The following is a 12,562-nucleotide window of genomic DNA, read 5'->3' on the forward strand; positions in this document are numbered from 1 at the left end:
AGGGGATATTTATATTTCAGGACACTTCTTTAGGCCTCAGAGGAGGACCAGACAGGTCACAGACAGCCTTAAAACACCACCACCTCCCCCTAGTGGCCTAGTTCAATCCCACACGACTATGAGCCATGCCAGAGAGAGAGTCTCCTGTGTGTGTGACAGAGAGAGAGAGAGAGAGAGAGAGAGAGAGAGAGAGAATGAGACAGAGAGAGAGTTTTGCCTTCATACTGCAAACCCTAGCAGACCAATCACAAGGGATCTCCCAATGACAGCCTTACCTTCATCCTCCAGTCTGAGCCGAGCCCAGTGGACTGACTCTCCCCAGATACACAGAGGAACACAGGAAGCTCATTTAAATACATCAATTTAAACAGACTGCTGATCTAGGATTCATTTTGTGAAAGACTGATCTGAAACCCTGAAACTGATTGTATTCCATGATACTCAAACACTATGACATCACGGTGGGACAATCACAGTGGGACAGAAAAACAGAGAAACAAACAGACAGAGCCCCAGCTCCCATTTTATACTGATGATCAAGTTCAAGTTCAAGTAGTTTATTGTCATATGTATAATACAATGTATAGATACAATGAAATTCTTTATGCTCTGAGCACCCTCAGCCTTACATACACAAGGACATGGTCACAAAGACCGACAGAAAAAGGGTGTAGACCTACATAACTATGTAGGCTACACGTGATACAGACATGTCTGTACACAGTGCGTGTAGACATAACACAAACCACAATACAGTACAATACAATAATGGTGCACAACAAAGTGACAGTGCGTTGCAGTGTGTGTGAGTCAACTGTTCAGCAGCCTGACTGCCTGAGGGAAAAAGCTGTTACTGAGACGGGTGGTGTGTGATTTGATGCTCCGGTAGCGTTTTTTGGAAGGGAGGAGTGAGAACAGGGTATGAGCGGGGTGGCTGGTGTCTTTGATAATGTTTTTGGCTTTCATTTTACAGCGAGTGGTGAAGATGTTATGGAGGTTTGGTAGTTCTGTGCCGATGATTTTAGCTGCTGTCTTCACAGTCCTCTGCAGCAGTCTGCAGTCCTGGGCGGTCAGGTTGCCGTACCACACTGTGATACACCCTGTCAGAACACTTTCTATGGTACAGCGATAGAAATTCACAAGGCCTTTGGTGCTCAAGCCAAATTTCTTGAGGCGCCTCAGAAAGTACAGTCGCTGCTGCATCAAACTCTTGAGCTACTTCTGCTCTCACTCAGAATGTCAGAATGAAAATATAAGCGATGTGATGTATAGTTTTTGAGATATTAATGTTTGTTTGGCACAACTCATACTATTAACTGCCGCGGGGTTCCGCATTTCTGGGTGTCAAGTGACGTCACGCTGATTCGTCCTATTTTGTTACAGCTCCAAAAGATGTGTGTATGATTTGGTTCCATATTGCCACTTAATCTCCATGGTCAACATGGTGGTGGGTTTTTACTAGGGATGCACCCATCCACATTTTCTCATTTCCGATCCGATTCCGATACCTGAATTTGGATATCTGCCGATACCGATATTATGCCGATACCAATATTTTTCTTGAATATACAGTATAGGCAAAGATTTGGCCAATTAAAGATTTTTTGGGTTTTTCCAAGTAAAATCTCTCCAATAAGACACATTTTTAAGCTTTTTTACTGTAATGTGGGGGAGCCTCACCTCATAATGTGGCTACAGTGTATTGTTTTTGTGCAGGCTACTGTATCTGCTGGATATGATCTGGATATATTGGGAATTGGGATATCATATTGTGTACCATGAGTAAATCCCTCAACAACACAGCCACTTTCCTTCATACAACATAAGGAGACAGACTTTGACCACGCAGTATTTCCTGCTTAATAGCCCTGCAGAAATGCTGAGTGTGAGTCAAAAATACACACACACACACACACACACACACACACACACACACACACACACACACACACACACACACACACACACACACAGTATCACACACACACACACACACACACACACACACACACACACACACACACACACACACACACACACACACAGGCACAGTATCACACACTTGCACAAAAAGCTATTGGGCCTAATATCCCCACATTGAGCACACACAGCCAGCTGCAGAGCCCCTCTGGGTGCTGAGTGATCCGTCCTCCAGACAGCCTGTCTGGGTGCTGCCTCCCTCCCTCCCCCCAGTCACAGGTCACAGCTCTCAGGAGTGTGTGTGTGTGTGTGTGTGTGTGTGTGTGTGTGTGTGTGTGTGTGTGTGTGTGTGTGTGTGTGTGTGTGTGTGTGTGTGTGTGTGTGTGTGTGTGTGTGTGTGTGTGTGTGTGCACCCACCACAAACTCACTTTCTCACTCACAACACACAGAGAGTCCACTTACCATTGTACAGCTGTGAGTTCTGACTTTGTGTGAGCTTATAGTTTGTACTAAAACCTCAGAGTTGACAAATTGATGACACTGTCAGTTATATGACCTGTGTCAGTTTGACAGGACAACATTCACGGAGTGTAATGATGTGTGTTGGTTGAAGGGAAACAGCCAACTGAACAGCACAACACATGATCCAGCTTTGTTACTTGTTATTTCTTCATCTGTCCAACAGGTGGCAGTCACGTTTCATTTTGTATGTCATTCTATTCTGAATAACTTTTTAGAAATACCTGACCTACATTGAGCTTTATATATATATATATATATATATATATATATATATATATATTAGTGTATATATATGTATATATATATATGTGTGTGTGTATATATATATATATATTAGTGTATATATGTGTGTATATATATATAGATATATATATAGATATATATATATATAGATATATCTATATATATAGATATATATGTGTGTGTGTGTGTGTGTGTGTGTGTGTGTGTGTGTGTGTGTGTGTGTGTGTGTGTGTGTGTGTGTGTGTGCATATATATATATATATATATATATACATACACACACACACACACACATACACACACACACACACACACACACACACACACACACCCTTCAGGCTTCAGGGTCACTCTAATAAAAGCTTCTATGGAATGTCTTGTCCCACACTGTACAGTATATATACACCTGGATGAAGAATCTCCCTTACCTTACTTCTCCCCTGTGTCCGGCTGTTTAGGTCATTTGTACTCTTTTCCCCAGCTCAGATACATCAATATATCAGTGCCTTGTCTCTGTGCTGACTTTTGTCCTGACACTATTCCCAATGCAACAATTCATTGCTCTCCTCCTGTCCTACTTCTTGTGATAACCGTAGAATTACAGATCAGAGAGGGAGAGAGAGAGATGGAGGGAGGGAGAGAGAGAGACGGAGAGAGAGATGAAGAGAGAGAGAGAGATAGGGGGCATAAGGATGATTTATTGACTGGACTACTTCGACAGGTTCATGTTGTGTTGGTGGGCCAGCTGAAGAATGACGATCGTAACCCAATCCCTGCTGATCTGACTGAAAGGAATCAACAGTTCCTTTGAGGTCCCTTGCTTAGACTACCGCATGAATTTTTGTAGGCTTACCCAGAAGTCCCTGCACTTCCTGGTTCCTCTGTGTAAAAGTCAACGCGATTTTTGTATGGGAATTCAGGTTAAATGCAGGAAATAAGGTTAACAAAAGTTTATGAAATAGCCAACTTTGTGTTCAGCCAGATCATCTTCACACATGATGACCACTTTTAGGACTTTTGAAGCGTTTTCTGAAAATCGCGTTTAAAAAACATCACGTTTAAAAAACATCACGTTTAAAAAACATCACGTTTAAAAAACAACACGTTTAAAAAACAACACGTTTAAAAAACAACACGTTTAAAAAACAACACATTTAAAAAACAACACATTGAAAATTTGAATTTTTTTAAATTGAAAATAGAAAATCATAAAAGTGGTCCTCATGAACACACGTTTGCTGCTGTTTCATAAGCTTTTGTTAACCACAGACCTTATTTCAAGCATACATCCCAGCTTTTCCCAGTGCTAACATCCATATTCAGGACTCATTCCGGCTGCAGTAGCTTTCCATTCTCCATTCTCTGACTTTCACTGAAACGTCTCCAAGGCTTCTCCCACTATCAGAGGCTCTCTGTGTCTGTGTGTCTCTGTGTCTGTGTGTACATCATATAGGCTTCATAAATACTTTCCAACCTCCTCCCTCTCTCGCCCCGTCCCGCCCCCGGGGGCACACTGGCTATCGGAGGTCTTCGTGACCCATCTGCCCCTGAGGGCTTGTTGGGTCATATAGCTGGAAGACATGCGCTCCTTTGATCTGGGCCACAGAGCACTCAGACGAGGGTCACTTCAGATTAGATACCCTTCATCTGCATAATGCCTCCTTTAAGCGTCTGCAGCGTGAGCAGACGTCTGCAGCGTGAGCAGGCGTCTGCAGCGTGAGCAGACGTCTGCAGCGTGAGCAGCCGTCTGCAGCGTGAGCAGACGTCTGCAGCGTGAGCAGCCGTCTGCAGCGTGAACAGACGTCTGCAGCGTGAGCAGACGTCTGCAGCGTGAGCAGCCGTCTGCAGCGTGAGCAGCCGTCTGCAGCGTGAGCAGACGTCTGCAGCGTGAGCAGCCGTCTGCAGCGTGAGCAGCAGCCGTCTGCAGCGTGTCTCCATCTTGTGAGCTGAGGCTGCTGCAGTCTACTTCTTCACTTCTTGGATGCTGCGTCTCGTAGCTGCGGTGCTGCTGCTGCTGCTGGCGATGACAGATATGAACTCAATGATTGAATGAGCGTGAAACGCACGGTTTCACCCTTTCAAGCGCTCTTTCTCTGTCAAACACACACACACACATGCACGTGTCACACACACACACACACACACACACAGACATGCACGTGTCACACACACACATGCACGTGTCACACACACACACACACACACGCACGTGTCACACACACACATGCACGTGTCACACACACACACACACACACACACAGAGTCAAATCACCAGTGTTAATTTAACTATGAGGTTTTAAGAATCAGCACTACGCCAGTGTTTATGTAGGTCCACAGTCATCAGAGTTTTAACACCGTTAGATTTGAGCAGCCGCCCAGAGCCACATCAGCTCTATGATTGGATAAGCAACTGTCCAATCAACACCTGTCAACTCACATGTACGCGTATACACACTGCACATTCCATATCATTATCAAATTATTCAGAAATGTATTTATTTATTTATTTTTATCAAGCTTTTCTTTACTTCTTCGGAAGAGAGAGGTCACTCTGATGATCTGGCCTGCAGGGGTCAGTAGAGAGAGGTCACTCTGATGATCTGGCCTGCAGAGGTCAGTAGAGAGAGGTCACTCTGATGATCTGGCCTGCAGGGGTCAGTAGAGAGAGGTCACTCTGATGATCTGGCCTGCAGGGGTCAGTAGAGAGAGAGGTCACTCTGATGATCTGGCCTGCAGGGGTCAGTAGAGAGAGGTCACTCTGATGATCTGGCCTGCACGGGTCAGTAGAGAGAGGTCACTCTGATGATCTGGCCTGCAGGGGTCAGTAGAGAGAGGTCACTCTGATGATCTGGCCTGCAGGGGTCAGTAGAGAGAGGTCACTCTGATGATCTGGCCTGCAGGGGTCAGTAGAGAGAGGTCACTCTGATGATCTGGCCTGCAGAGGTCAGTAGAGAGAGGTCACTCTGATGATCTGGCCTGCAGGGGTCAGTAGAGAGAGGTCACTCTGATGATCTGGCCTGCAGGGGTCAGTAGAGAGAGGTCACTCTGATGATCTGGCCTGCAGGGGTCAGTAGAGAGAGGTCACTCTGATGATCTGGCCTGCAGGGGTCAGTAGAGAGAGGTCACTCTGATGATCTGGCCTGCAGGGGTCAGTAGAGAGAGGTCACTCTGATGATCTGGCCTGCAGGGGTCAGTAGAGAGAGGTCACTCTGATGATCTGGCCTGCAGGGGTCAGTAGAGAGAGGTCACTCTGATGATCTGGCCTGCAGGGGTCAGTAGAGAGAGGTCACTCTGATGATCTGGCCTGCAGGGGTCAGTAGAGAGAGGTCACTCTGATGATCTGGCCTGCAGGGGTCAGTAGAGAGAGGTCACTCTGATGATCTGGCCTGCAGAGGTCAGTAGAGAGAGGTCACTCTGATGATCTGGCCTGCAGGGGTCAGTAGAGAGAGGTCACTCTGATGATCTGGCCTGCAGGGGTCAGTAGAGAGAGGTCACTCTGATGATCTGGCCTGCAGGGGTCAGTAGAGAGAGGTCACTCTGATGATCTGGCCTGCAGGGGTCAGTAGAGAGAGGTCACTCTGATGATCTGGCCTGCAGGGGTCAGTAGAGAGAGGTCACTCTGATGATCTGGCCTGTGAGCGGCATTCTTTACATGTGTTGCTATGCTAATGGAGCACTTACAGTCTCAAGTGGTGTCAGAGATGAACCGCTCAACTCCTCTATCTGCCTCTGCATGCCTGTGTGTGTGTGCGTGTGTGTGTGTGTGTGTGTGTGTGTGTGTGTGTGTGTGTGTGTGTGTGTGTGTGTGTGTGTGTGTGTGTTTGCGTGTGCGTGTGCGCGTGCGTGTGCGCGTGCGTGCGTGCGAAAAATAAGGAAAATACTCCAAAGTGAGGTCATTTTGTCTGTCTAGTTAGACTAGTTTAGCGTTTATTGCTTTAGGGGTTTATGTGTTCTAGAATTTTTTTTATGAAAATAACCATCATATAATAATAACCATATTCTGTTCTGTTACCTAAAAAATAGTCTGCTCATAGTAGATAGGTACTTGTGTGAAAAATGACTTATTGGAAGAGAAGTAATTTTGGAGCAGAACTCTCAGGAGAGAATGCCACGGTTGATGTGGAGGTGCTGCTGTTATCAAGTGTGCCTGCCTGCTCTGGGACTGAGCATGCCTCTCCTGTTGTCTGCCACCTCTTTTAAGTGTGGATTATATAATGGCAGCCAAGGGGACAGGAAACAGGAAGTTGACACAGCTTAGATGGGCCCTCTAGAACTGAAGTGCATTCAATTGCCCCCTGATCTTTTTTTTTTTTTTTTTTTGCGTTGATGGTCTCAGGGGACCAGTGGGCAACAGAATTAGGTAATGTATGAAGCCAGTCGTGAAATTCCATTAATTCGAAAAGTCCGCAGGGGGGCGCACGTCAGGTCCGGAAGTGACGACACGTACATTGGCTCCAATGTAAAAATGAGCCGACTTCTCTCTCGTTCTGTGTCTTAAATAAACATTTTCCGAATGAGCTTATGGTCTGAATAAACAATTTCAAGTCTTTTTCATGCTCTCCTGGGCTCCGTTTTCTAAATTATGGTCCCATTTCGAGTAAAAGAGCCGATAAAAATTATAACTTTGGGGGCGGGATTTTCTTTGACACCAGCCAGCCCAACCAGTTGCCAAGGCAGGCTAGCTAGCTAGCTAGCAACGTAGCCAGAGATTAAAAGTAAAATAACAGAAACAGCGTTACCCTTATGATATTTTAATGATGTTAGTAGACACACGTAATAGTATAGATCCCCGTTATGAGGTATGTTGATCAAAAGAACACCTAAAACGCTATATCGAAATCGGGTTTTAGTGGACGGGCAGCTCTGAAGTTGGGGCTTCAGAGCTGATCTGCGGCTAGCTAGCTAGCAACGTAGCAACAGTATAGAGCCCCCGAGGTCTGTTGATCAAAAGAACACCTAACGCTATATCGTTATGTAATGTGACTTGTGACATGATCACCACATTTCAATAAATATAACGTTTTTGCACATTTGAATGCTGCTGGTCGTTTGTTTAATGCTGTATATATTGGACATTTAAAGCTGATACACAATTGTGTTGAGGTATTCCGCAAAGCTCAGTTAAAAATATAACGTGTAACACTTGAAACAATCAAATTTAACTTTTTCACAGCAATACATACAGTCCAGCCCACCATGGTATGGTTAAGGATTGGAACCATTGTTTGAATTATATCGAAATATATTTGCATGGTGTAGCATGTAATGCAGTCTGTTAAGATACTGTAAACATGCTAGATACTCTGTGACACAGAAAGGCAGACGAGCTAGCAGCAGGGATCTTGTCACCCTGATTTCAGATAAACTTGTCTGTCTAGTAGCTAGACAATATTACTGTACCATAATACCACAAGCTAAAGGCAGCATACACCAATGGAAGGATGGGTAGTATTTGTCATCCAGGCTATACAGTAACGTTAGGCTATTATAAAGTTATGAAACGCTGATTCAGACGTTACAATAATATGACATAATATGAGCCAGTTAGCCTAGCTAGAGAGAGTAATTTCAGACCACCAGATATCACCATATTTCATTTCAATAAATATAAAGCATTCGTTGATTGAAGCAGACTGCTGATCGCTTGTTTCTCCGTCGTCATGTCCTCATGGTCCAATCTTCGGTTCGTAGTTCGTGTTCACTCGACATCAACAATCTTTATATCACATCTGATCATTTTATCCAACCTGCCTCTGACCAGACAACTAATGGATCGTTCTGCGCGATCATATTTGCGACATTCAGATACATGATAATATACAACAAGGCTATCTTTGTTGACAATGTTTATTGACAAAAGCATTAAAACAAGCAAATATAACAATATTCTAATCCTCTGTTGTGTGTCCCATCGGTACTGGACGGCGCCTACCCCTGGAAGAAACGAATTAGACACTGTTAATCACTGTATAACGTTAATGTTTGCTTACCCAACACTACGTGCGATTGGTAAATACTGTAAATGCAGAGGTGGATAAAGTATCCAGAGGAGTTTAACCCCCTTGTTCCCCCTCATTGATTGATAGTTGATCTAACGTTAGCTAGATATATAACGCTATAGCTGGTAGATCATATGAGTATGCTTTGAGTCTGCCTCATCTCAAAGAGGTAACCTAGGTAAACAGAACTGCGTTTGTTTTCTGTCTACGTCCGAATCTGTGCAGCATGCAATACTGTTTAACGTTGTATAACGTTAACTTATGCTACTCTAGTCTAACGTAGCTAGCGTTAATGTCATGCTATGTAATTAGCGTTACGTTAGAAAATAAGATTACCTCGATTTTGTGGAAGATGCAAGCGGCAGGCTGGTGACGCCGCGCGAGGTCTGGAGGAAATAATACTCTGGTTTTTCTTCGGGCTATTGTATTCAATGTGAGAGCAATGGAGCAAGGCTAGCAATAGCAACTAACGTTAGCAACATTTGTTAGCCAAGCTAACGGCTAGCAGGGAAAATAACATGAACAAGATGGATGCCGTGGCGGAGGAAACCCTCCCCCGAGTCCCGTCCACGCTCACGCCCTTTCCTGTTTTCCCGGCTCCAGGTTTGAACAGATTTCCCACAATGCAACAGGAAAATCCATTCATCCAATCAAACGAAATCAAACAATATCGGGAAGTGAGCTTCATTTTGCCGTGTCAAAATCATATAGCTAAGGTGGTCCAGATATTATGTACTGTCAATGCAGGGGACCTTCTGAATAGGACTTATATTGAGAAAGATTTCACCACAGTTAAATAGAGAGCCCCAGGAACGAGTCCGGACAACATCGATGCTAACACTTCCGGGTTCTTCACTGTTTTCGCCTATGGGATTTTTGAATGGGTTTTTGGCGCGATGCTTCTAATAAGGTCTCTGGGCAACGCAAGCTTAATCAAACGTGAACCAGTGTTTACTAATAGCATCTTCACACATGAGGACCACTTTTATGAGTTTTTAAGCTTTTACGTGCCGTTAAACGGGCGGCTAGCTAGCAAACGGCTAAATGAGACTACACTGTTGAGTCGACGGGGATATTATACGTAAATAACGTCATCACTTCAAAGGACGAACACGGAAATTCTCTTTCCCTCACCTGGTTCAGCCCGTTCAGCCCGGGGTAATCAGTGCACACATCAACAACAGTCCAGGTTGAGTGCTGACGTGACGTGGAAGCCTATGCGACACTGTGTGTAGTTCTGGATTAGTTTAGCACAAGCTTTTTACTTCTAGGGCTCGCATTTAATTTACGCTTCAAAACTCATGAAAGTGGTCCTCATGTGTGAAGATTATCCCGCTGAACACTGGTTCGCGTTTGATTAAGCTTGCGTTGCCCAGAGACCTTATTTGAAGCGTCGCGGCAAAAACCCATTCAAAAATCCCATAGACAGAAACAGTGAAGAACCAGGAAGTCCGGGACTTCCGCGTTCCGACTACAAAAATACATCATCCCTGGGGCTCTCTACGAAGAGCACGCCTAGTTCCTTTCAGATGTAGTAGCATGCCAGTGGAGGATTGGAAGACGTCCCACTCTCCTGGCCCCCCATCTCACAGCAGCAGCAGCCTGCTGGTTGGGGTCGTTAGGCTGATTGGGTGCACCTGGGGCCGGTGTACTCATCGGGCTTTAAAAGCCTGCAGTGGCTCTCCCTCCTGTGGGCACCTTTTTCTTCTGTTCTCGTGGTTTGTAATAGTTTGTGTTGTTGTTTAGTCCTTCATGAATACATTGTTGTTACTGTGTAACTTTGACACACCAAACTAAATCATTGATTAAGGACTAAACAACACAAAACTGCTACTAACTAAAAGAACAGAACAAAGTGTCGCGCGCGCACACAGGTGAGGAGGGAGAGTGACGCTGAATGGTCTGCAGGACATCAGGGCCATTTCTCAATACCAAGAATGCATTCTTGTTCTTGTGTTCTTGGGGAGAACGTTCTTGCTAGTCGTTCTTGGAAGAATGAACTTGCTAGGTCACAAGCACACATGACGCTGTTGGCAGTTTGAGACGATGCGTTCTTGAGGGTATTGCGCAATACCAGCGCAGAGGCCGCCTGCAGTACTACACAAATAAAAAGCTCAGCTGATGTAGATGCAGCCAATTGTGCTCTGGAACTTTTTGCCATTTTTCGCCATAAATGTTCGTAAAGTGGCACTTATTGAAACCTACTACCCTGCTTGTAGGCATCAAAAGTCATCAGAAATTAATTTAGTGATGAAATAAAACTTTAAATTGTAAAAAAAACTTTCCGGAGCTTATGGCGTCTTCTCTGCTGCGTTCTGCCTCTGCTTATGCCGAAATGCATGCTGGGATATCTGCCTTGCCAAGTTGACACAAGTCACCAACCAGAGCATCCTCGGTAAAGTGGGCGTGTCGAGAACATATCCGGGAATTTTAAGCGTTCTTGGCGAAATGTGAACTTTGTATTGGAACAGTACTTGGGCTGCGACTGATGACGTTTCACAGGGACACAAGAACGCAAGAACACACAAGAACGCTTATTGAGAAACGGCCCATGATCAGCCCAAGCAGGTCAAGGAGTCGACCGGGCCCAATCAGCCTAACGAGTATAATGACCCCAACCAGCAGACAGAGCCAGGAGAGTGGGAGGGTCGTCACTCATCACAGTAGGTTACTGTCACCACCGGCCGCTGTGCAAAACAACAAACTGAAACTGATATGAGTTGAGGAGTTTTTCGAGGATGACCGAGAACTGTAAGTATAATATGACGCTTTTAAACTCGTATTAACAGAAAGTATTAACAAAGCGATCGGTGCCAGCATGATTTAAGCATATGTGTCACTGCCAGACCATCTGTATTTTCCATCTTTTATCACACTTTTTGGCGCTGTCTTACAGTGGCCATCCACAATCACATCAAGCTCATTATTCAAGAAGAAACATGTCAGTAAACTAGCCAATGGAGCCATTGTTGACATGAGTCTCCCCAGCGGAGCTGAGCTCTCTCCCAGTTTCCATCATTCACATTAGCAGCGCAACACCGCATGTTTAATTGTTTCTTAATTTATCGTCATGGTCACAATGTAATTAATACCTGGCCCAAGGCAAGATTGTGTGACGCGGTTCGCGGTCTTAAAGGGATACACACACAAAATGCTGCATCAGGTATCAATGGGTTAATAGAGACAGGGCAGAAAGCGTGTGATCTTCAGCATGTGATCTCACTATCAGACACGCGTGACTTCTGTGTTGTCACCGTCAAATCATTTGATTTGATGACATCGCTGATGATGTCACAATGTCTATGACGTCATCGGTTATGCGAGAGTCCTACTTAAAGAGGACGCACATCCAATGCCAAAGAAGAAGAGAGCAAGCTGTCGGCAGGGAAACAGTGGATGGATGGATGGATCCAGAAGAGGGCGCTAATGCAACATTGAGGATGCCAACTGCCATAAAGCACCAAAAAGAAGAAGAATGCCAAAAAGGACAGGTGCTGAGCTGAACTGCAAACTGATTTTATTCATTTTTTCACAGGCCTCTCTGCAGGGAAGTATAATTGACATAGTGTCCCTGGAGCAATTGTGAGTTAGTGATGATGTCATCAATGATGATGTTATCAGAGTGATGTCATCAGTCCTGCCGTTCTGCCGAGATGAGGCGCAGTGGTTGTTTTCGTCACTGTCCTGCTCGTGTTAGCTACCTGTAACGGAGGAATAACCCTTCTTACTTCTTAAAAAAAAAGATAATAAAAACAGTGATTAATATACGAAAAATAAAGCATTCTCTTCTCAAAAACATATTTTAGAAATAATTTCGGAAGAAATGCTGTCTTAAAAAAAGAATACTCGCACTCTTTCACCCCCCCGGGCTTCATTAG

The sequence above is a fragment of the Poromitra crassiceps genome (assembly GCF_964638095.1).
Source record: "Poromitra crassiceps genome assembly, chromosome: 11".
NCBI classification, from domain to species: Eukaryota; Metazoa; Chordata; class Actinopteri; order Beryciformes; family Melamphaidae; genus Poromitra; species Poromitra crassiceps.